Source organism: Cupressus sempervirens, chromosome 7 (genome assembly GCF_028749045.1).
Source record: "Cupressus sempervirens isolate cs-2001-9-10 chromosome 7, ASM2874904v1, whole genome shotgun sequence".
Lineage (NCBI taxonomy): Eukaryota > Viridiplantae > Streptophyta > Pinopsida > Cupressales > Cupressaceae > Cupressus > Cupressus sempervirens.
This window is the reverse complement of record NC_143124.1, coordinates 438,489,672-438,514,951: the sequence shown is the minus strand read 5'-3', so window position 1 is coordinate 438,514,951 and position 25,280 is coordinate 438,489,672. Positions and strand designations below refer to the sequence as shown.

The 25,280-nt window shown below is 31.1% G+C and overlaps 1 pseudogene across 1 annotated transcript; it reads right to left on the bottom strand.

Annotated features, from left to right (window-relative positions):
- Positions 1-17,457: 17,457 nt before the first annotated feature.
- On the bottom strand, positions 17,458-18,653 carry LOC149547469 (putative glutathione S-transferase; annotated as a pseudogene). Its single transcript, XR_016354405.1, has 2 exons — positions 18,205-18,653; positions 17,458-18,061 (listed from the first exon to the last, which is right to left on the bottom strand). The product of XR_016354405.1 is annotated as a putative glutathione S-transferase (transcript).
- Positions 18,654-25,280: the final 6,627 nt, after the last annotated feature.

The window sequence follows — 25,280 nt, the reverse complement described above, 5'->3', positions numbered from 1 at the left end:
AATATCTCAAAATCATACTGATCAAAGACTCCAAAATGGTTGAGTGAAAGCATGTCACAACATGACATCATCAATAAATAAATCCACATTTTAGTCCCATCATGGTGACTAGAAAATAAACCAAGGATAACTGATCGATGACTCAAAAATGATTAGCTCAAGTGTCTCATACACATACATCTCAGCTTCACACATGAAGACTGATGAAAAAATACAAACATTTCATAGAGCATATGATCACATTACCATGGTTGGGCTTATAAAGATCGAGACCAAAAAAGATCAACATGCCAACACATCTCATAACCCCCGAGCCTCTGGTAACAACCTAGGACTGGTCAACACTAGTCAACCCAAAACCCAAAACAAGAAGCATATAGAATACACGATACAGACACATGTTTTGGTTTTGCTATTATCTCATAGTTGAATTAAGTGTAGAGCTTCGGTTTTCATTTCAAGTATACTTCAAGTGTCTAAGTTTCATCGTTTGACCTACAAGTCAACCCAATTGTTCCCCGATAGCATTATCCTTCCATTATTAAGAATTACATTCTAAGAATAACTTAAGGATAAATATTCACTAAACTGATCATCATTGACCTTGATTAAATTGTTCTCTTTATTTAACTAAGATCCATATTCAAATTGATCAACTCTTCTTATCGTTACTTCAACTTTTCACATAAAACAAGGATCATTATTCGTTATCATATAAGAAAGCCAATTATCAATCTTTGAATAAGAAGAATACATCTTAATTAAAAATGATCAATTCAATCAATCAATTAACATAAGTACACCATCCATGACCTATTAACATTCTAACAGTTTCCAATTCAATATTCTAAGTCTTACCATTAAAACATCTAAGGTCATTATTTAGGTCATAAGAATAAGACCTATCAACTTCGATGTAAATACTTCACAACCTTGCTAGAGAAATCAATATTAGTGATTAAAACACTATTACATAACTTGATTATTAATTAAATCTAATTAACTCTCATTGATTTAATTAATAATTGTATAACCATAGGAACATTCTAATTAACATCAGTTGACTAATAACTAACTAGAATTCTGTAAGTTAAAAGTCAACTATAATTCAATACTCAAATGATCATATTAATAATTCAATAATAATAACTTGTTAATATTTAATGACAAGCTATATTGAAAATCTTAATAATAATCTTGTAACATCCATATTTGTCTTACTAATATTTTCTTAACAATTTTGTATTAATGATAATCATTTCAAGTTAAAACTCTATCGCATAATATAATTATATTGACAACTCAATGAATATCAATTGATTAAAATCAATTATAACCCAAATCCAAGAATTAACATCTTTTGCAAAACTTTAATCTTTAAATAACCTCTTCTAGGTTAACTCTATCGGATTAACCATTTATACTATTATTTATTAATAGTTTGTTAGACCCAACAAACATTAATAAATAATAACTCATCAAAACTATTATTAATCAAGTTAGAGAATCTTTACATAAACTTCGTTATTTAATATTTAACTAACTCTTAACACTATTAAGACGTACCAATAATCTGTTTAATAACTCAAATCATAACGATGCTATCCGCTTTCATTAAAGTCTCATAGTATAAATCACCATTTCTAAATCAGATATTAAGAGTCATCTATATCATTAGCTAAATGAATTATTTCAAGCGAGAACACTCTTTTTGAGGTATTATTAATCCAAATGTTCACTCAAAATTATTATCCAATATCCAAGGTTGATTGATCCAATTAAAATTATTACATTAAATAATTTGATATATCAACCCTTAATTTTCATCTATTAGTGAGCCTAAATTAACGTCTCTTAATTTAATGTCAACTTCATTAAATCACTATATTCCAATTCATTTGAATTAATAATTTAATTATAACTTGATAATATCTATTAACAAATTTTCCAATAAGTTCATTTTCAATTTCAAGAACTCAACAACAATTCAATTTATTTGAACTTATTCCAATTACATAAATTTGTCAAATCTGAATATCAAACAATATAGTTAATTAACCCGAACATTGAAATTACATTAACATAATATTATGAATTTCATTAATATTATATATATATATATATATATATATATATACATAATTATATATATACATATATATAATATATAAATATTTAATAATTTCATCATACCTAAAATCGAATTTGCTATATATATATATATATAACAAAAACTTAAATAAAATAATTTTATAAATAATACCCAACGCTTATATAAAAGCGTTTATTAAGGCCTGCCAGCCTGTCCGCTTACGTGGCATCGCGGTAGCACTGCTGCCGCAGTAGCAGAGTACTGCCGCGTCAGCAGCAGTACCTGCTGCCGTAGCAGCAGTGTCTGTTGCAGATGACAGCAGGGGTGGTGACAGTTAAAGCGGGGTGGGGTGGGGTAAAACCCCTCGCCCTCCCATATTTTATACAATGCAAATTTTTATAACATTTTTTTGAATAACGTTTTCATGCGATTCAGAATCGGATTTGATAATTATTTTTCCATTGCAATTTTAAATAAATATATACATATATGGATATATGTATATAGATATATATATGCATATATGTATATATATACATGCAGTTCACTATCAAATATTTTGCAATTTTTTAATAAACACACACACACACATATATATATGTGTGTATTTTACATATTAAAAAGAGAACATACAACTTTTAAACAATGAGGGTTTTCTAATTCTTTAAACTAAGAATTTCTCTTTTTAAAATAATTGTTCTCTAGATTTTATTCCATAATCCTTCTGATAACTTTGACTATAAATTTTGAAAACATTTTTAAATCTATTTTTCAATTCGATTCTAATTCGATCCCAAACCCGTTTAGATCTAATTTCTTCCTTAATTGGATCTAGGGTTTTTCTATTGTTTTCTTCTTAACCAAATAGCATATCTAGATTCCAATTTCAATTATAGATTCAATCACAAAAGTATTCAGACACATCTAACAGACATGATGAAGACAGGAATAGAAATAGTGCAAAGAGAATGTGTGAATATCACGAGTGCACCTGGACACTGATGCTAATCTGCCATGCCTCAGAAGTCCATAGAAAATCACTTCCTTCTCCATCATTCGTAATTCCTCCAAGATCCAAGCTAATCGAATCCTCCAAGTGACTAGAAGTGCTAGAAGAAGCATAGAAGCATGCAGAAAATATATGAGCATATGAAGAAGAATATGAGCTTGTAACTTGCAGCTTCCATTCAGCTTCTACTTTCGCTTGTCCAAACACACTAGGAGAGCCTCTATTTAAAGGCCTCTAAGATGCATCTAGAGTGTCTCTAGAACAACTAGAAGATAAGCATGACAACCAAGCATGAGCCTTCTCCAACCTTCTAGATAAGTCTTAAGGTTGTAGACACCATGTGCTCAAATAAAATGCTAACTTCTAAGTGTAGACAACTTATGCATTCTTAGAGTGCAAACTCCAGTGTTGTCTACATGACAACTCTCAAGAATTCACAAACTCCTATGTGAGAAAATATTAATATAATATTTAATTTACTCTTTCTAATTTTATTTATTTATTTATTAAATCTCATGCACTAACTTTAATAATTCCACTTTTCAATCTTAATATATTTATATTTTAATCACATGAGATTTAGAATCTTTTATTAATTTAAAAATATATTTTTCACTTTTAAATTTCATTTTCCAAGACTTAATTGCTAAAATATTTATTAGCTTTAATAATAATATTATTTAGTCATTTATTTAAAAATGAGCTCCAATATATATTATTATTAAAATAAATGTTGTCACATTCCAAATTTAAACTTTTAACTTTTATTTTCACATTTAATTATTTTATTTAATTAATTTCCCAATTAATTAAATAAAATAAATATTAAAATATCATATTTATTTTCCATTTAATTAAACCATTAATCAAATCTTTTTAATTAGGCTGAATTAATAGAAAATACATCAAAGACTCTCAAGATAAAAATATGAAAATCCATCATAGCCAAAATACATACAAAATCAAACCAAGGGTTAATATCACAAATTACGTTATCCAACATATTCGGAGGGTACTCAACTCAGATACTTGTCCTAATTTTCCAATTAGAACAAATGGCTTAAAGGGTTGGGATATGGACTTGAGAATTTATCTCCCCTCTCTTATCATTGAGATAATGTGATAGGATACGCTCATCCTAGCAAATTCAGGGAAGTCGATACTTGATACCTGCAACCTGCATAAAAACCACGCATGTACAAGCACAATATATACTAAACTAAACAAGCAATGGTAGGAAGTGGTGCATCATGTAGATCTCGACTAGCAGGTGACTACGACTCCCTTCCTTAACCACATCAAACACGCCATACAAAAGCAAACACACAAAGAAAACACGCACACCATACACATGCAAGTATGGGGTAAGTATCCATAATAAAACACATATGATAATAAATCGTCTAACTAATCATCATTAATAACTAAAAGCAATGTAGTAATCATCATGCATACATGAAATATAAACTCTAAGTGATCTCATCACATAATAAACTGAATCCATAGCACAATATCTGATAATCTCAAAAGAATGCTGCTAACCAACAACATGAAACTAGCTCTAAAAGAGTTCAACAATGTTAGCAAAATGCGAACTAGGGGCAGGCACTACACAAAGAAACCAACCAATGCACCAAATTTGCACATAATTCATACATAGAAGAAACAATGCATTCTCTCATAAGGAAGAAAGCGTGAGTTATATGATGTGACTAAGTCTATGAAAGGGTTTGATAAAACATAACTTTATGTCAGTTTTAAGGGGATTGGTATTAACAAAATTGTGTAACAAGAAAAAAAATTTAGGGATTGACCAAATCTACCAAGGAAAGATGACTTCCTATAATATATTTAGATTATGAATTACTTTATTCTTAGGAGGTAGAGTGTGAGATTTTAATCTCTGATTAATCTTAACTAATTCATTTTTTAGATGTATGTAGAAGTATTGATATAAATTAGTCGATGATCACGATGGGGGAAGAGATGAATTCTCTCAATGCTAATGAAACTTAGGATCTAGTGCCGCTTCCACCCAATCTCAAAGCTCTTAAAAATTATTGAGTATACAAGTTGAAAGAAGATGATGGAGGTAGGAAAAATATCAAGCTTGATTGGTTGTCAAAGGATATTCTCAACAAAAGGGATTAGATTTTGATGAGATTTTCTCACCAGCTGTACCAATGCTGACAATCTAGGCAATATTGGGATTTGTAGCAACTTGGGATCTTCAACTAGAACAACTTGATGTCAAGATAACCTTTTTACATGGTGACATCAATTAAGAAGTATACATGCAAAAAAATGAAGCCTTTTTCCAAAAGGCAAAGGAACATCTCTACAGTCATCTTAATTGTAGCTTGTATGGGTTTATGAAAGCCCTAGGATAGTAGTACATTAAATTTGATCATTTTATGGCTAAATATAACTTTTCTCAATGAGGATTGGACACATGAATCTACCACAAAAGGCTTCTTAATGGTGAGTTTTCTACTCTTCTACTCTATGTTGATGACATGTTAGTTGTTGGTTCTTCTCCATAAATTGTTGGCAAGCTGAAGAATGAGTGATCTGCTTAGTTTCTCAAGGCAGATTTAGGAGCTTCCAAGAAGATTCTTGGAATGAAAATCACTACAGATAGAAAAAACAAGGTGCTTATGTTATCATAAAAACCACACATTGAAAAAGTTGTAGAGAGGTTTGAGATGGTTGAAGAAAAAATTGTCTCTATTCCACTTGCTCCTCATTTTTGTTCATCTTCTAATTTGTGTCCTAAAACATGAGATGAAAAGGAATTCATGGATAAAATTCCTTAGAAATCTGCAGTTGGTACCATAATGTATGTCATGGTTTCTACTTGGCACGATATTTCTTATATGGTGGTAGTAGTGAGTAGGCTCATGAGTGATCTAGGAAGCCTCATTGGAAAGTAGTTAAATGGATATTGTGGCACCTCAAGGGTACTTTTGATTATGCATTATATTTTGGTGGTAATCATAATCAGCTTCAATGTTTCACTAGCTCTGATCTTGTTGGAAATCTAGATAAATGCAGGTCCAATACTAGTTATGCTTACATGTTTTTTGGGGCTACCATTAGTTGGGCCTCAAGGTTGGAACATTTTGTAACTCTCTTTTCTATTGAAGCTAAGTACTTGGTGCTTTCTGAAGGTGCTAGGGGGATAATTTGGTTAGAAAACTTTCTCATCAATATACATTGCTAACAAAATGATTATGTTCTATTTTGTGATAGTCAGTGCTATTTTTATGGCTTACACTCATTCTTCTTAATAGTAGTCTAAACATGTTGACAAACATGCTCATTATGTTCTTTATGTGGTAGAAGAAAGCAAATTAAGAGTTTCCAAAATTCACACAAGGATCAATTCGACAGACATGTTGATGAAGGTTGTTGGTAAGGAGAAGTTTGAAACTACTAGGACTTCTCTTGGGCTTGTTAGAAAAATATGAGTCATCATGTAAAGTAGGGGAATGGGTGATTAGTTTAATCATATGTTGTCTATAGCTTGGAGATTATTGAGCTGGTGAAGCCCAACGATCACCTTGGATTTTCCCTCTAATTATCTTGACTCTTTAGTTGATCATCTTATGTTATTTATATATGATATTTCATCCATTGTAAAATCATCTTTTTCAATAATATATTTCCTCTCTCTCAATGTGGACATGACCACAAGTTGTGGTGAACCACAATAAATCTATCTATTTATTATCTTCTATTTATCTTGTTGTTCTATAGTTTCATTACTCACTTCACAACTTTTTTAAAAGAGAATGTTGTTATCTCTTTAGTGTTTTTCCATTTTCCTATATTATCATGACTATCAATAGGGGAATAGATATTTCACTTTGTGTGATAAATATAGGCCACTACTTGTGATGGGAGTGACTAAAAGTAACATGATGCTATCTCTGAAGTAATTTGGTGGGAGTTTTACAGAGTTGGGTGCTTGAGTGATGATTTATGGACAAGTGTGTTGATTCTCAATGGAGGAGTTGAATTTGATTATAGGTGGGTATTTCATTCACATATCTTTTGTTCTTGTTGTGGGGTGAGTGAATTTTAAATTTGATGATTATTCCAGTAAATGGGGTTGGTTCTGGGAATAGAGATATGTTCAAGACAAAGTTGTTTTGGGTGAGGAATAAAAAACATGTGGGGTGGTTTGGATCTCACTAATTGGTTTTCTTTACATTTTGAACATGAACTAGGTCTCTTAGGAGCATCTTTAATCCTATCTTTTTGAACTGAGGTTCCTTCATTGTCTATTTTTGGGCTTGAGGGTTAAACTTCCCTTTGATTTTATTACATTTCTTATTGAAGGTCCAAATTGGTGGTCATTTTTTTGACTCATTGCTTTTCCTACTTTACATATGGAACTTCATGTTGGGGGCATGATAACTTTCTCATCGTGTTTAGCTATTTTGTGGCTATGGTGGATAATTATCATCTTATTTATCACAATACATGCGATTGGTGGGATCTCTTCCCCTCTCTCAACTTTATCTCTTGCCTATTTTGTTTTAGCCCAAACCCCTCAAACAATATCTCAAAAAATTACACAACACAAAAGTTTTAGAATGCCAAATTCTTCATTAAAAATTTCCAACTCTACTCCACCTCTACAATGAAAGAAAAAAACTACTTATTACAATTTCAAAAATTATCATATTTGGTAATTTTCAAAACCCCTTCTATGAATCCTAATTTTACCCAAGAAAACTAAGGCAAGATGAATTGCTAACTCATCTATAAAATCAAGAATATGATTTTGGATTTATTACAAAAGAAACTTTGTAAAAAATTGGAAAAAAACAAAAAAACCCAATTTTAGAGGCCAAGATGATATTTTAGGCTCCCAAAAGAATGTCAAAATGACCACCTATCAAGCTAAGCTGGATTAGTGATCCAAATAACTAATCCTCATGAAACTATTTGTAAAATTTCAAATAAAACCTACATCCGAGTCAAAAGTTATGACCCTCATAAGATACTGCATCATTCTCCCTTGCTTGAAAAGAACAAAGCTCCTAAAAGTTCCAGTTCTTTAACTTCTTCCATTTAGAATCATCTAGCTATTGCAAATCCCATTCTATAATCCAGGTGCTACTTGTCAGTGCCAACCCATCCCACTACACAAGATACCTATTATAGTCACCCTAGTGAGTCTAAACAATCTTCTTGTCTAAAATCTATGCAACCTTTTCCCTTTCCTTGATGGGGATAGTGTGTGTCTAGTTTACTACATCCTCATTTTCAACAGAGGCATCATCACCATGGAAAGTATATAAATTAGAAATATCAAACACATGAGATGTGTCAAGACCACTAGGGAGCTCTACCTCATAAGAATTATCATTAATCTTCTTGAGAATCTTGTAGGGACCATTTTTCTTATATTTCAATTTTTTATAACTCTTTGTAGGAAACTTGTCCTTTCTAAGATAAACCATCACTAGATCACCTGCACTAAAAACCTAATACCTTCTAGTAGCATCTATGGAAGCTTTGTATTGCTCATTTTTGTCATATAACTTATGTCTCACATCTTCCTACAACTAGTAGAGCTACTCTGAAAAGGCTTATCCATCATAACTAACTCTTTCACCCAAGGGAAGCTACACCAAATTGAGAACACCTTGAGGATTATGACCATAAATAACTTGAAATGGTTACTTACCAATTGACTTTTTCACCGAGCTATTATAAGAAAATTCTTCATGGGGCAATGCCAAATCCCATTTTTTGGGCTTCTCTCCAACAATACATCACAATAAATTACCCAAACTATGATTGACAACTTTTTTTTGTCCATCAATTTGTGGATGATAAGCACTAATGAACTATAGCTTTGCCTTGATCTTCTTCCATAAGGTCCTCCAAAAATGACTCAAGAACTTAATATCTCAAATAGAGGTGATCATTTTTGAAACCCCATGCAATCTGACTATTTTAGGAAAGAATAACCTGTTCACTGTAGTGGTATCACTAGTTTTCTCACAAGCAATGAAAATATCCATTGTGTAGAATATGTCCACAACTACGAAGATAGAGTCATTACCTCACTGTGTATGTAGCAATCCCAATACAAAATACATACTCAAGTTTGTCCATGATCCTACTGGTACTGGTAATGGAATGTAAAATCTAGTGTTGTGGGAGTGCCCCTTAGCTACTTGACAAATTCAACACCTTTCCACAAACCTGGTGATATCTCGCTTCATCTTTGGCTAGCAGTACTTATTTACTACCAAAGCTATTATTTTCTCCTTCCTAAAATGCCCAACCATACCAATTCTATGAAATTTTCTAATAATTATATTTTCCCACATTGAGCCTACATGAATACACAATTGCTTCCCCTTGAATAAATAACCATCTTGCATAAGATACTCACCTTGAATAGTGTCTATATCTCTAGGTACTAGATTCTTCAACTGATCAACAACTTCCCACAAGTCATTATCAGATTCATACAAGTCTTTGATTGCATCAAAGCCAACCACTTTTGTTTCCATGATTATTAGAATAAAAACTTTCCTGCTTAAGACATCTGTCGCTTAATTCTATTTCCTTGATTTATGCTTTAGAACAAAAGTAAACCCCTATAGGAAAGAGACCCATTTTGCATATGTAGTGTTTATTTCTTTTGTGTGTTCAAGTATTTTAGAGCAATATGGTTTGTAAACAACACAAATTCTTTGGCTACTAGAGAATTCTTCTAGTGTCTCAAAGCTTGAACAATTACATGAAATTCTATATTATATGTAGGATATTTCTTTCACACATCATTCAATTCATTGAAAAAGAAATGGGTCTACCTTCTTGATTGAATGTAGCACCAATTCCCACATGTGAGCACCATAGTCCAGTTCAAAAACTTTATCAAAATCTGGTAGGGCTAGTATTGGAGCATTAGTGACCTTCTTCTTTAAGTATTGGAAACTCTCTTTAGCCTCTTTAGTCCATGAAAACTCTTGATTCTTAGTGCAGTCTATCATAGGTGCTTCAATGTTGCTGAAATTATGAATGAACTTTCTATAGAAAGTATCCAAGACATGAAAAATTCTCACTGTGATGGTAGTGTACATGGACTGCACCATTCATGAATGGCCCGAACTTTCTCTAGATCCATCTTGACATCATCTGTAGAAATGAAAAACCATAGAAAAACCAAACTTGCTTGCATGAACCTACACTTCTTCAAATTAGCATAGAGTTCCTCCCTTCTCAATACCCACAATATGATCCGTAGGTGTTGCAGATTTTATTCCCTTCCCTTACTAAAAATTAGTATATCGTCAAAATAAACTACTACAAACTTACCAATGTAGGAATGCAACACAATGTTCATAAGTCTCATAAAAGTACTAGGTGTGTTGGATAAACCAAAAGGCATAAACTTCCATTCATATAAACCATCCCTAGTTTTGAAAGTAGTTTTCCACTCATCCCCCTCTCAGATGTTGATATGGTCATACCTACTTCATAGATCAATCTTAGAGAAATACGTTGCTCCAGCAAGAACATCCATCATGTAATCGAAATGTGGGATAAGAAAATGATACCTGATAGTTATCCTATTGATGGATCAGTTGTATCTACACATCCTCCACGTTCCATATTTCTTTGGGGTTAATAATGCTAGGACAAAACAGGGGCTCATGCTTTCCTATACTAAACCATTTTGTATGAGCTTTGTCATTTGTTTGTCTAGTTCTACATGATGTGTTGGACTCATTCTATATGTTGCTTGATTGGGAAGACTTGGCTCCTTGAATAAGATCAATATGATGTTGCATATCTTATTTTTGTGGAAATCCATCTAGTTGCTCATCTTGAATAACATCTAAATATTCTTCCAACACCATAGTTTCTTTTGCTAGTATAGTCAAGTCTTCCTCTTTCCCCTTTTGTACCACCAATGCATAACAACACCCTATTACTTTCATCTCCTTGACAAGTTCTTTTTCAAATAGCATACTTTTAGTTTTTCTATCACCCCTGAGAGGTAACAAGATTACCTTAGATCCATCCTTCAAAAGGTGTAAGTATTCTTTTCTACATATGAATAACTTTACCATCATATGGCCAAGGATGACCCAAGAGGATATTGCATGCATCCATTAGAATTACATCACACCATAGCTCATCCTTGTAGACCTTGCCTATGAAAAATTTAACAAGGCACCTCTTATCTACTGTGACTTCACTTCCCTTTTTAAACCATGTAATTTGATAAGGATGAGGGTGCTTTTCATATTGGAGATTTAGTTTCTCCACTATTTCATTAGAAACCATATTCTCACAACTACCTCCGTCAATAATAACTTGACATACCTTTCCTCCTAAAGTACACCTTGTTTGAAATATGTTGGTTCTGAGCCATGAGTCACCAATGTATTTCTCTCTACATCCTCCTTGGTTGGAATAATCATTATCTTCCTCATCATAATACTTTCTCTGATATCTAGAGACACTTCTTGTTCAGATCTGTCATTGTCATCTTGGACTAGATTCACTCTGGTTGACCCTCCTTGATTTCTATCTTGCATCTTATAATTGGAACACTTGAAGGCCCTGTGCCCTTCATATCCACACCTAAAACAAGTGAGAGGCCTTCTCTAGTTTTCCCAACCTCTTCCATTTCATAGCCTCCACCTCTTTGAAACCCACTTCCTCTTTCTTGATTTGGAGGATCTTGCCTAGTGTCTATATTTTTTACAAATCCTTAAAAAGACTATCCCCGACCATTATTATAACCTCCTTGAAATGGGGTTGAGCTACCCATTCAACCACCTTTATTCCTCTAAATATATTTCCTATTCATCTTTTCTTTAGTCTTTAGAGCCAATTGGTAGGCTTCCTCCATACAATTGACACAATGCATGCTCAATTCATATTGGATGGAAAATTTTAGGCCATTTATGTATCTAGCAGCGATTTTCTGATCATTTTCTTTATGCTCTATTCTCATGGATAAATTATAGAACTCATTTGTGTACTCTTGTATAGGAGACAATTTTTTCTTCAAATTTTGGGACTTATGAATGATGGTTTGCGAGTAATCCAAGGGTAAGAACTTTTCCCATATCTTTTTCTCCATCTTGCTCCATGTTTTGAGCTTTTCCTTTTGTTTTTTAGTTGATTCCTTCTAGAGGTGATCCCTCCATATCATTGCATGTCCTACATCAATTTCCTTGACCTAGATGTTGGTTATGAATTGTGGTTTGTTATCCATTGGGAACATGAGACTATCTCCTCATCATGGTGGGAGTGGGCTATTTAGGTTCGATGAGGTTGGGTGGTAGTGTATCTTTCTTATAAAATTGATATTAAATTGTTGGATATCATTGGTGGATGTACCTATGAAATTGTTCCTTCTTTCTGATCTTCTATTTTTGTTGGATGGTTATAATTTGTTGTTCTATATTTGATTTTCTGAGATCTTATGAGATGATATATTTTATTTATGATGTATGTTATTTGAGTTTTTCATACCCTATGACTTGTACAATGGTGATTATGCATTTTGATTATTACTAAGTGGTATCTTATATAATTCTATATTATTTAAGTGGATACATACTTGTACTTATCCTTTGATGTGAATTTTTTATGTATGCTAGTAATTAAAGATGAAGTGATTCACCAAATGAAGTAATTTCCCTTCTTCAAATTCTAGAGATATTTTACATTATTATAAAAAATTCTTAGTTAATAAGAAAAATAAGGTGATGGATAGATGCTCCAAGGAGATGAAAGATCATGCAATTCAAAATAACACCTTGGGTCTAGCTCTATGCATTAACAGAAAGAACAATATTTATAATCCTCTAAATAGTGTTGTGAGAAAGGTCAGATACATTAACAAAGATATTATTGGGAAAAATAATTCTTTGGACAAATTCTTAAATGATTTTATAGGTTCTTAGTCCCTAATATTCACTTTTGGTTAGAGTTTGTGTCTTGCCTAGATTTTTTTTTTTAAAATATCTTTTGACAAGATGGACATTTTTTAGCTTGATCTCTTGAAACTAGGTTACCACTAATCAATAACTTCAACAAGTTTAAAATTGATTTTGAATTATCTAACTAAATAAACTAAAAATATTTCAATAGAAAACACTACAATTAAATATTTATAGGTGAACTTAATAGAATTCCTTTCAAACTATCCATCTTCTTATCAATCTTATAAACTAGAGACAAATAAAAAGGCCCTTGAGATTTAGAATAGAATGACAATCCAAAACTGCATCATGGGTAAAGAACTAACCACATAACCTAGAATATAAAGAATATTGTTTTTCCTCATCTCATAGGTGTTGACAATTTTTATTTATTTATCTTTGTTGGTTCCTTGACTTGAGACTTCCTCTTATATGTATAAACATTTTTTGAGAGATGTGGTATCCCTAATTAAAGAGATAATAGAAATAATAGTTTCATTGAGGAATTTCTTGTGGGAGTATCAAATTTTAGAGCATGGTTTAAAGATTTTTAAATTTATAGACATCACTACTCTTTTCAAATAGTTTTCAAGAGTTTGAATCATGATGGTGAAAATAGTAGGAGACAAAGGATCGTCCTAATCAAGACCACGTGAAAAATTATAGAAATATATGGTAGAGTCATTAAGAATAGCTAAGGATCTATCCAAGGAGATAAGATAACAAGCCAAATCTAAGAAGTTTTCTTAAAACCAAAGGTTGTCAACACTCTGCTAAGAAGTCCTAGTATAGATATCATAGACTAGTTTAGAAATATCAAGAATAATAAAAAAATAAATCCTCAACTCGTAGAAATTTTAAGGAAATTTTTTTTGTCATAAAAGGATCTCCAAAAGAATGGAAAGTAGTCTAGAAGTGAGAAACATGGAGAAGATATTATAAATGGAATTTGATAGACTAATGGGCATAAAGGAATCAAATGAAGTAGCTCTTAATAATATGGAGATAAACAAAATAAATATGGAATTGCATTCTTTTAATAGGTTTCTTAATCCCAAAAACTCCTAAGTAAGGGTATCCAGAGAAGTCTAAAGTAGACCATTACAAAAAAATTAGGCCCTGGTGCCATGTTTCCCTCAAAAGAAAACACCACCCTTTTAATCTCATCACATAAAGGAATGTCAACCAATTTTATATTATTATCTTTACTAAAAATATTAGCAATAGAAATAATAAGTTGTTGTAGTTTATTCACATTAACATGTCCTCATCCAATATAGGATCCAAGAAGAATCAAATTTTCTTGACTCTAATATCATCTTAGTGATATTTTTTGATCCCATTATTAATAATATAAGACATATATTTACATAGATTTTGAGACTTTTTTTTGTCAAATTAAAATATCTCTTATTTCAACCCTTAAGATTCAGAGACACTAGATATTTGTCTCAAAATTTTCTCCTTATTATAAATGGCATCATTATAATAAGAAAGAATCTCACTTTTCTTTTCTAGAAAATTAAAAATATATCCTTCATTTTTAATACTATACTAAATTTCTTGCACCTCTTCATGAATGGAAGTTATTAAGGAGAAGATATTTCTAAAAATATCTATATTATTTCTTCTTATACTATTGTCAATCTCCCTCAACTTCTTAGCTACCTAAAACCTAGTAGTGCCCCTTATGTTTATACTTCACCATTCCTTAATCTTATCATTTATTTGAGGATCATAAATTGAAACATATTTTCAAATCTTAGAGAGAATTTTTTTTTCTAAAGATGGGTTAAATAATTGAACTAATAGAATAATAATTCAAATCAATTTTTACATGATCCATTAGAAGATATAATTAACAATAAAGCTGATCATTTTAAATGAGGGCTCAATCCAAGCTTACTTGAATACGATGATTTCCAGCAAGTCTATTTTTTGAATTGAAGGGTGCTCTTGTAAAATATCTCTTGAAGATCATGACTATTGATAAAATTATTTAAGTTCACTTTTATATCAATTTGAATTGAGATCCTTCAAGTTTCTCTTCACCTATTAGAAAAGAATTAAATTTCTTAAACCAAATCAATTATAAACAAGATACTTGGATTAAAAAGTAATCAAAATTTTCAATAATTCTTTGATAGAATTCTTTTAATTGGATACATGTATATTAAATTAATTCCTTTAGAACTCATATATTTGTGTCTAAATCAAGTGACAATATGGTTAGCATATTTTTAAATTGAAATACCTATATTATAATTTTTTTTATAGAAATTAGTGATTCTACTAGAGGTTTTTCGAACAAAGTTAAACAAAATATCTTTCTTATGCTATCTATTTAGACCTTTTTATGTATGAAGAGTCCACCTTCAATTTTTAGTAGGGTTACTAATCAAGTAGATCTTATAGATAATCATGTGAATGCCTATTCTATATTCAAAGATATTCTTATTCCATATGTCATTTTGATGATTTCCGACCAAAGCTCTCAATAAACCCACAATCTATCATAGCCCTAACTGTAGTAGACACACATGATAGGAACTATTTCCTTTATTCTTTTCAACCTTGTAAGATAAGTCATCATCTAAATTAATTTCTTTTCGACTAAATTCCACTTTTCTAGTGTTAATTTCCCTATCTAGTGAAGTGATCTTAGAGTTGCAATAACACATAAATATTATAGTGATATAATCATTCTAGTCAATCAAAATCTTGGTATCAATAGAATCCTCACATTACAAATTCTCAAATATATAAATAGTAATACCAGGGAGCAAGTTCTTAGGGTCAAGCAACTTTGATCCCACTTGAGATAAATAACCAACAATAATAGGGGAAGTATGAGAATACACATTTGATATCATTTTTATTGTTGATTTGATCATTTTAGTTTTTTAATTATAGACAATAATAACACATCCTAAATTTTCTTTTCCAAAAAAAATACCATGTTCAATACTTACTCATCTTTTCCTTTTGTAATGACAATCTATTTTATGCATTGAAGATATTTTCTTGGGAATGTATTATTTTATCATTATCAAGAATGAAATAAAATAGGTTATCAATGATATATATATATATATATATATATATATATATATATATATATATATATATATATATATATATATATATATATATATATATATATATATATATATATATATATATATATATATATATATATACATGTGTGTGTGTGTGTGTGTGGTTGTGTGTGTGTGTGTGTGTGTGTGTGAAAATATATATGATTTTCTTCTTCATAAAGTTTAAATTGGATGTACTTTTAAAATAACAAATAATATGTTTCTTTTGATATTATATTTTTACTATTTAACTACTATGTCATGTTCTAAAAATTCAACTATCTTGTTTCTAAATGAAAAGTAATAGTATTGTATTAATTTTTTATTATTTTTTTAACCATCCTTAAAATACTTTAAGAATGTTAATTCATAAAAAGTTTTTTTTGAATATGACCATTTAAACATCGATACATTTATATTGTCACTTAACTTGAAACATCTCCTACTTATTCAATTGGTGAACTTAAGGGGAATTCTATTGAATGGTTCATGACAAACTACACTTGATGAAGGTTTTACAAATGGGTTTACAAGAGATTTGGCTCTTACTTCAGATGAAACTATGTTGTTAAGTGTGCCTGAGCTGGAGTAATATTGGGACGAGTGTCCTTCTAGAAAGCCTTGGTGCCACATCTTTATTAGCATCACATAAATGAAATGATTGCCAAGTGTTCCATTCATTCTTATAAGAGTTTGGTTCTCGTGAACAACTAAATTCATGAAACATGGATCAATGTGTTTGAAATTATAAAGTTCAATCCTTTTGGCTAAATAACAATTTGGTATGCAATGGAAAATATATATTACTTATGAGTTAATGAGCATAAGTTTCTTCTTAGTGAATGGCTCATAAGGCAAAATACTTGTCAAAAGTTTTGCAAATGAAATTGCAAGAGAGGTTAGTTTAATCTTGAAGGAAGCTTTATAGTTAATCATGATTGAACTGAAGCAGTATTGAGATATGTAGCATCTCAATGCTTCACATATAATTAAATGAAATTGATACAGAAAATAATATAATAGAACTTTGGTAGAAATGCTCAAATAAATTAAAATATTTTTTTCACCCAAAATTAAAACAACTAATTCATTCACTACTTGAATAACAATTAATTCAAATAACATCATCCTTAGAATTGTAAAACAAACATAATATAGTGTAGAGGAGAATTTATTGAATATGGTTGACAAAGAAACCCATAAAATTAAATATATAAACACCCAACTCCTATAGATTTAATTTTAATATATAAACACATGAAGTACAATAAAATTATCATTAAATAAAGAAATCAATCTCACACTCTATAGCATAGATTTAGGATTCACACATAGAGATCCTTGCATGATGAATTCAATGATACAACTTTGGCATTCACTCTCAGCGTGACAAACTTACTTTGCATAAATGGTAACAAAATAAACTCTTGTATCTAAAATACTTCACCAACAACTACTTTTGATCTACTATAGATGATAAACTCATGGAATGAATACCCACACGTTGCATACTTAAAAATTTAATCTTTCAAAGTAATCTTCCTAACTTCTAATGCGAACTCTAGAACTAGATCAGGCGGCGAAAGGGCTTTCTTGACACTATCCCTCTGCATACATCTCTTAACCCAGGCATCAAGCAATGGATACTCACTCTCAAATGGTATCTTGAATTTCCCAATCGTTTCGTAAGCATGAAACCAAGAAGCATAGGAAATCAGTGCAATATCAAGGAACCCAAAATTCTTTCCACCGAAGAAAGGGAAGGACCCTCTTGCGACATCTGTTTCAATGCCCCTTCCAAAAACTGAAGGCTTTCTAGCATATCACGCTTGGCCGCCTCCTGAACCTCGTCTTTCGATCCCACTATACGAACTCCCGAATCAAAAAACTATAAACCCATAAAATTCTGTTAGACAAAAGTCCCATGACATGATTAAGACAATATAATTCTAAACAACTCATCTCATACATCAACGACTCATTAAAGATACATAAATGATCTAATTATTAACAAATGATTATAGTCATTACCTTCTTATCTGCGAAGTCAGCCCAGAAGCGAGCAATTGCACGATCGTAAGGTTTAGATGGTAAAAGCGGCTTGGAATCAAAGGTCTCGTCAATGTATTCAAGAATTATAAGAGACTCGCATATGGGGTTGCCATTGTGAATGAGGACAGGTACTTTCTTGTGGATTGGATTCATTTGCAGAAGGAGATCGCTCTTCTTTGCGAGGAGGTTCTCTTCTTGGTATTCATAGTTAACGCCTTTCTCTTCCAGACCAATTAAGACGCGCATACTAAAGGCACTGATCGATGCGCTGAGCAACTTCACATGCTCCATCTCAACCACACTCAAAACCAAAACTTCAAACCCCAAAAAAACCTAAATTTCACACAGCAGCAGATAATCACAGGCATTAAAGAAAGTTCAAATACCTATATTTATTTTGTACTCGATCTTATCGAAATGCCACATTGACCAATAATAGTCTTCGCTGCATATTTTATTCCTGCGTTCCGACAAGCTCTGGTCGTCGTGCTCACGAAGGACTTCACCTAATATAAGCACTGGCGAAATTTCGCTGCATATTTAACTAAACTTAGAGAAAAGTCGGTCAAATTCGGGAACTACTGAATAATAATATTATCCTGTGGTTTAGCTAGTAGCTTTAATCGGTCAAATTCATGTGGGGCAACTTTAAGAACTATTCCAGGGTAGCTTTAATCGCTGTGGTGGCGTACGCCCTTCCGTCTGTAGATTCCGAGAGTCAAATTTGGTGGCTGTTGAAAATACTTTTATTTAGTGATATTTTTATTGAGAATTTGATTACACATTTATTTTTATATAATATAAAATCAATACGTTTCAATTTTTCTCGTGTCTAGCAGGTTTCTCATGTCGAGAAGGTTTAATAATATTTATAATATTTAATTTTTAAAAAAAATCTTTTTCTATGTAATTAAATAATAATATATTTATTATTTAATTATTTATTTTTGTAATATATGGTTAAAATAATTATAATTAATTATGATTATATTTCTTTTATCAAATGTTGAAGAGATTCCTCGAAGATGGTCATGTTACCTTCCTTTACTATGAGCTGAAACATGGATATCAATGGAGAAGAATGTTGGATGACCTGCATGCTTTTGATCAGGCGTGTAAAAGACTGAACAAGGAGATCAGGGATGTTAATGCCAGAAAAGAAGAGCTGCTCATATTAATTCAAATTCAAGAGTGCAAAAACATTGTTTGGATGGAGGGTCTGCTCGGCTGGACTGCCTGGATGGATGTTCATTTTTATGTTTTTCATTAGTTGGTTGTTCCTCATGTTTTGATGTCATTTTACATTTGATTCTCTATTGTCGGATGGAGGCAAGACCTCCTTGTTGATACTCTGTAAAATCTCTAGTTCTATTGTTTTTTTATCCTCTTATATTTAATAGAAAAAGATGTTAGGAATTAAATGGGTCGTGAATCCACTTGTCACTTACTTTTCCAATAATTGCTCATATTTAACTTTTCTTGACAAGTGAATCTTACCCCTTCCTTTTTAAATACTTTTCATTATAACCATTAATTTTTTACTTAGTCCTAGTATTATCATGCATCGTGCACTATTATTCTTGTTAAATCATTGTCGTGCATCTCCCTTCTCATGTAACGCCCCGCCAAGGGATCCAAAAGAATTAACCTAAAGTTTCACTAAGTTTGCTAAACATTTTTTTTTTTTAAAGTAAGAAGGTATAACATACACATCAAACACATAGTAGCGGAAGCAATAACATGTAATCATCGACAACATACATTGTAAGTTACATTTCTTAAAGATCCCAAGACGTTGAGTCACGTTTAAATTTAATTAATTCTAAGTTTAACAACTATCACATACATATGAAAGAATAATCAGAAAGTCCCATGTCCATAATATACATTTGTTCCGAATGCCTCTCGGCAAATTAATTCGGAATGCTCAATCATCCACTGTACAAGTCACAGGGTATGAAAGGTTTAAAAGAATATACATATGTAAAGATAAAGATACAACATCCTCAAATCCATGATACAAAGTACAGTAAAAATATATGAAACTATTCCCCATACATGATACATCCATACATCCATAATGATAAAAAATCTATCATAAAATCTAACCATCCATCATAATAATCCAAGAACATAGTGAAGGTAAATGCCAATCACGAAAACTCCAGCCACGGTGACCACGGAACGGATCTCAATGGTAAGAGTAAAAAGCACTACCACCCGACCACGTGGAACCTAAATGGTCCACTCCCATCACACTGAGGAGATAGTCTCAAGTCCCAAATAGGATAACAAAACCTATAATCATAAATACTCTCTAATTCCAGGAAATCCTATAAGTATGCTAACTCAAGGGTTCCTAAAATGATCGACATCTAAACCCAGAGGTACCACAAGACACGTAGGAAACCTAATATGCAAGCGGGAAAGTGACATCGCAAAAGTCACGTAGAAGTTACCTGAGCAATCCCTTAGGAATCCCGGGTCCCTACTGATCCCTGCGGCCACTACTATCCTCTCGTACTGACGAGGCATACTATGGAGTGCAAGGTCGTAACCAAGCGTTCTCTCTACCCCATCCTAGTCTGTACTAGCACTCAAGGCATGGGAGAGAACATACAATTATCTTGTTAGGTTCATTTTCCCTCATTTAGTGTAAATGTTTTCACTTATTAAAACAACTTACAATGGGTTACTCCAGGCAGCCTCTTAGGGCCCCGATCCCCATTGCAAGCCACTTCCCAACTCTACACATAGATAACCTACCCTAGGCTCATGAAATCACAAATCAAGGATCATAATAAAACCACCTCAGTCCTATACAAGCAACTGAAAAACATCATAAAAGATAAGCCACAAAATTACATCAGTTCTTCATGAGCAACAGATAATATCAATTAGTAATCATATGATCACGACAGTTCTCTATCAGCAACTGAAGGCATCAATGATAAGTTACAAAATCCAATGGTTCTCCAATGAGCAACTAGAAAGTATCCCAATAGTAAATTACAATACTGATCGAAGACTCCAAAATGGTCAAGTCAACACATGACATCATCAAGAACATAACAAACACTTCAGTCCTTTCAAGCGACCGAAAAGCAATCCAAGTATAACTGATCGAGACTCAAAAATGGTTATCAAATATAACTGATCGATACTCGAAAATGGTTAAGTCAAGTATCTCAAATACGTACATCTCAGCTTCACACAAGGAAACTGGAAAGCAATAACAAAGTGTAAACACAATCATGTCATAGAGCACTTCATCACATTACCATGGTCGGATTAAGAAAGATCGAGACCAAATCATCATGACATCACATTCACAACCCCGAGCCTCTGGTAACAACCTAAACTGGTCAACGCTAAACCAACCCCATAACACTCAAAGCACAAAGAAAACATCAAAGTCTCAGAGATTGGATTTGAAAGTATATTATTGAGTTAAGGTAAGGTTTATGTTTCAGATTAATGTCGAATTCAAGTAACTAGGTTTTCATAACTACCCCTTAAGATTAACCCATTTCTATAATAACTTCCATTAAGTCAATATTCCAAATTTACCATTTAATCAGATAATATTCATTATTAATTAACCTTAATTAAACTAATTTTAATTAAATTAATCAATAATTACTTGTTCTAATTACTTATTTTAATCTATTTATTAATTGTTAATTTATTAATATTTATTCAAAATTATTAATAAATTAATATTTAACAACTATGTTAAATGTATAAATATTTAATTATTAAATATTAATAAAGATTAAAAATATTTATTAATTAAAATATATATATATAAAAATTTATTAATTAAAAATTTTAAATAATAAATAAAATTTGTTTTAATAAATAATAAAAATTATATATAAAAAAAATGAATTAACAAAACCTTTTAAACACGTTTTAAAGCCCATCGGCTTAATTAAAGACCCTACGATCTGTCGTAGGCCTGAGGTCGCAGGGCCTACGGTGACAGGTACTCTATACCTACGACGCAGGTACTATCAGCCTGTCGGCAGTGGGGGTGGGTATGGGGTAAATCCCTCCCCCCCACTTAATATATATATATTTTTTGTTTTATATATATATATATATATATATATATATTTTTTTTTTTATTATTATTTTTTTTTTAAATAAAAGAATACCATTTTGTTTATAATAAGATTTTTATTAATAAACCAATTAATTAAGAATATATATATATATATATATATATATATATATATATATATATATATATATATATATATATATATATATATATATATATATATATAATTTCTTTTAATATATATATATATATAAATAAAAGCATTGAAAAATTGGTTCCCTTCTTTAAATTGATATAGAAAATATAGTCAACCATTCAAACTTCTAATTTAGAATTTCGATATTAGATTCAACCCTTCCCATTTAAATCTTATGTATACAGAAGTTTATTGACAAGCATCTGATAAATTCCAATATCGTAATGTTTTAACATTCATCACAAAGAATTCCAGATTTACAAACCCCAGACACGAAGAAGGCAGGAAAGGATAATTGCGTAATAGATCGATAATCAAGAACACAAGACCCTACCTGATCCTGATGCTATTATGCAATCTCCAGAAAAGTAAGAGAATTCGCTCCTCTCAGTAACCTTCTTCTGGAAAACTTTCTTGGTATTAGCCTTTTTAAATTCGCTTCCCAAAGTAGTCTCCCAAAAATTCCCGTCCAAAATACCTGTGTCCCATAAATGAACCCCCAAAGTTGTGATAAGCAAATTCTCCTCAAATCGAGGCACTAATTGTGCGTTTACCCGAGAAGACTCTTTGCACAATTCAGTTAACTCCAAATTAACCTTTATTATCTGTTCTTTTATTTTGCATTCAACTTTCATGCACATTAAGTTGATTTATTAAATAACTTTATTTAATATTCTACTTGACTTCTATTTTAAATTAATTTATTACTTTAATCTCATGTGAACTTTATGAAATTAAAATAACGTTATTAATTTCTATTATTTAATCTTTTAATTTATTTTTCATATTTAAACTCATGCTTAGATCATGCGATCTAGAATTCTTAATAATTTTATATCTTTCAACTTTTAATTTATTTTAGAAACTTAATTGATAACATATTTAATTAATTTAGATAACAATAATATTTAGCATTTATTTAAAAATGAACTCCAAATATATTATTATGAAATTAAATTAATATTATCCTGTTCTAAATTTATCTTTGAACTTTAACCTCTAAATTTAATTCTTTTAATTAATTAATTTCTCAATTAATTAAATATTAAAGACATCATATTAATTCTCCATTAAATTAAATCACTAATTAATCTTTTTTAATTAGACTTAATTAATAGAAAACACATCAAGGACTCATATAACAACATACGAAAACCCTACATAGAAAAACACATACTAAATCAAAACAAAAAGGGTTATAATCTCGAAATTACATCATTTGATGCATTTAGAGGGTACTTAACTCAGATACTTGTCCTAATTATCAATTAGGACAATTGGCTAAAGGGTTTAGGAATTGGACTTAAGAGTTTATCTCCCCTCTCTTACCATTGAGACAGTGCGATAGGGTACGCTCATCTTGGCAATTCAGGGAAGTCGATACCCGGTACCTGCAACTTGCATAAAATCCACGCATGTACAAACACAATATTCTAAGCTAAACAGAAGTGGTGCATTGTGTAGATCCCGACTAGCAGGTGACTACGACTCCCTTCCTTAACCACATCAGAAACACCATACATAAATAAAACAAACACGCACACCATACACATGCAGTATGGGGTAAGTATCCATAAGGAGCACATGGATAATAAACCATCAATATCTGAAAACATTGTATAATCATCATGCATATATGAAATATAGAGTAAAAATCAACTGAATCTAAGACAATATCTGATAATCATCAAACAATACTACTAATCATTAAACATAAAATTAGCCTAAAAGAGTTCGGCAAAAATAATAGAAATGCGAACTAGGGGCAGGCACTACATCTCAGTATTCTAGAAATTTCATTCTTGGATATATTTTATTTTATGCTAGCTATATTTTTGACAATATGTATTTTAGAAACATCTATATCATAATATTCATTCGAGAAAATGTCATTCAACATGAAACTTCATTATATTATTTATTTTGTTTCCTTTTGTTTATGTCTTATCTATAAGATCTATATGAGATTAATAATATTTTAGAATTATACCATCTTAAAATATAAGCACCTATAATCAGATACTCATTATGACCCCATTTTAACATGTATGACCTCCCACATTAATTTTTGATACCCGAACTCTATCTCTCCTATACTTTTCAATTTTCTTTCCTACTTCTTAACTTTCGTTTTCAATTTAAATCATTTTATTCTTTGGAAGAGTTTATCTTAAGTATCTTTTTCCTGATGGTTTTCCCAAGATTTTAATCAAGGGTCCCTCTCATTAGTTAAGCATTTTTTTTCAATAATTATCGACCACCTTTGATTTTTCAACTTTAAAATGTTGTGACAGATTTAAAATAGCTTGTCCCTCCTTAATCAGGTATGCAAAACCAATCTTTTAGGAACTAAGATTAATACATTAAGATTACTCCTACAATTCCACATCTAATCATTCTAAAGAAATATGTAAAGCAATATAAGTTGTTTTCAAGACATGTTCTTCTACATGGATCAAGCTTTTCTCCCTTATTTAAGGCTAATAAAGGATTATGAGATCATGCAAAAATAGTGTAGCACAAGCATTCATCTATATACATTCAAAATTTACATTCAACCATTCAACTCTTCAAGCCAAATTTTCCATAGTCAATCAAGCATTGTCGAAAACTGCAACATTGCATTACAGAAGGTTTGTCTTTCATGATTTCCTTTTGATTTTTTGTTTGACATAAAAGATAAGGCATCAACATATTTGACCATAATGAAATAATAATTTGCATTGCCAAGGTAATGTAAATTTTATTTTTCATCTATAGCCTCTATTATATGATAAAAGGATTTTATTTATT